Source organism: Marmota marmota, unplaced genomic scaffold, assembly GCF_001458135.2.
Source record: "Marmota marmota marmota unplaced genomic scaffold, marMar, whole genome shotgun sequence".
NCBI lineage: Eukaryota > Metazoa > Chordata > Mammalia > Rodentia > Sciuridae > Marmota > Marmota marmota.
In genome coordinates, this window is record NW_025999999.1 from 8,645,635 (window position 1) to 8,648,248 (window position 2,614).

The following is a 2,614-nucleotide window of genomic DNA, read 5'->3' on the forward strand; positions in this document are numbered from 1 at the left end:
GTGGGGGTGGGAAGGAGGGTGTGGCCTTATGAGCACCAGCTGAGGCCAGAGAGCTGGTTGTTGTCCATGGCAAAGAAGGGACACAGGCTGCCTGGGAGGCTATGCGTTGAACATTTGTCCCCCTACATTGGCAAGTCAGAATCCTAACCCTCAACATAATGGTATTAGGTGGTGGGGTTTGGGGGAGGTAGTTAGGTCATGAGGGTAGAGCTCTCATGGAGGGATTAGTGCCATTATAAAGAGACTCCAGAGAATTCTCTTACCTTTTCTTTACCAGGTGGGGACACAGTGACAAAGTGGCCTTCTATGACTGGAAAGGAGGCCTTCACCAGAACCCAACCCTGCTGACACCCTGGTCTTAGACTTTCAGCCTCTGAACTATGGGAAATAAACATGTGTGGTTTGAGGCAATTCTGTGTTATCTTGTTAAAGCATCCTGGACACCTCACCTTCACTTGTGCTGTCCCTCACTGTCCACAGAGTCTGACTCAAGGCCTTGCCTGCTCACTTGTTGTCCCTTAGTGAAAACTGCATCCCAGAGTGGTTGAGAACCTGGTGACACAGGTTCAAATTTTAACCGTGCCCCATAGTAGCCAGGGACTTTTGGGCAAGTATTTAAGTATTTAATCTGTGGGGGCCCCAGCCTTCTCATCTGTGAAATGGGGAGAATGATAGACCACCTCTCAGGGGGTTGTGAGGGTGCTGTAGGAGGATGCAGGTGAAGCACTCAGCACAGTGCCAGGCCCAGCATGGGCTCTCTGCAGACGATGGTTACAACATTACAGCAGTAAGAACAGTCCTCTCCACACCTGAGCCTCAGCAGTGTCTTCGAAAGTTTGTATTAGGTCATGCAAAGGGGGCCCCTGGGGAGAGTGTCTGCCTGTACCTTTAGGAAAATGCCCGATTTGCATAGGAGAGTCACCCAGCAACTGGTGGAGCAGCCAGAGCTCGGGGCAGTGGAGGAGGCAGGAGCCCATGGCAGATGCAGCTGCGGGGGGGGGGGGGGGCACTCAAGTGTCGTCAGGCTGTGTTTTCAGAGGCCCGAGGTCCATTTTTGGTGCTGGAGATTGAGCCCAGGACCTTGTGCAGGATAAGCAGAGCTCTACCTTTGAGCTCCGCCCCAGCCCCAGTATGTGGTCTTCACTTAAGGAGGACACAGGCTGCTCACCTAAGTCCCTGACCTGCTGCAGTCATCCCAGCACTGGGTTTACATTTGGCCTAAGGCAGGCGGGGACCCAGTTAGGGCCCTACTAGGGACAGTGAGGCTGGGAGGAAATAATCCATTGTTCTCCTGAGCTGCTGACTCCACGTGGTCCTCAAGGTTCCCGAGAGATTGCACCCTAGGTGCCCTTGGCGGTGACTGGGGATCACGTCTGCTCCCCCCAGGGTTTCCTGGCAGCAACTTCCACATAAGCTACTGTACCCACTTCCTCGCCCCAGGCCCTGTCTCTGGGGATACCACGTGTCTCGAGGTTGGCCCCAAGAGATGGGGGCCATCTGCCAGCTGGGACCCCAAGTGACTCTGCAGAGCAAGTCCCTCCCCCATCCTCCTCTCCTGAGATTTTGCTTGAGTTAGACATTAGTTTCGTCATGTTAAGCCATTAACATTCTTGCTTTACTTTTACTGCATTCTATCTATCTATCTATCTATCTATCAATTATCTATTATCTATCTATTTTTTCGGAACTGGGGATGAAACCCAGGGACACTCTATCACAGAGGGGCTACATCCACAGTCCTTTTTATTTTTTATTTTGAGACAGGGTCTTGCTAAGTTGCTGAGGCTGGCCTCAGACGGGCCCTCCTTCTGCCTTAGCTGCCTGAGTTCCTGGGGTTACAGGCGTGTGCCACTGCACCCGGCTGCATTTTATTTTTATATTTCAAATCTAGCCTGAATAACATAGAGTCTTTTATTTTCTTTCAATTGATTAATTAATTTATTTATTTTGGCATTTGGAATTGAGCCCAGGGGTGCTTTACCACTGAATTACATTCCTAGTCCTTTTTATTCTTATTTTTATTTATTTATTAAATATATTTTTTAGTTATACATGGACACAATATCTTGATTTTGTTTACTTATTTTTATGTGGTGCTGAGGATCAAACCCAGTGCCTCACATGTGTGAGGCAAGCGCTCTGTCACTGAGCCACAACCCCAGCCCTTTAGTTTTTATTTTGAGACAGAATCTTGCTAAGTTGCTGAGATTGGCCTTGAACTCGTGGTCCTCCTGCCTCAGCCTCTGGAGTTGCTGGGATCACAGACATGGGTCATTTCCCAGGCTGGTACAGTGTCTGTGTTACATTTTAAGCAGGACACGCAGAGTCGGTTCTATCTCCTAAATCTCTGTAACTTACCATGTCCCTCCATCTCCACTCTCATCCAAGCTCGTCAGCGCTCACCTGCCTTTTACAGTTCACACTGGGCCCCAATCAAGCCCCTCTGAGGCTGTGGCCAGAGTGATATTTTAAAAGCAAATGTCTGATTGATCTATGGCTTCATTCCCTGCAGTAGTGAAGTCCAAAATCCTTCACACAGCCTACAAAATGCCACTCTCCCCCCAGGGTCTACACTTCAGCTCACCAGCTTCCTTTCTATTCCCCACACAGGACA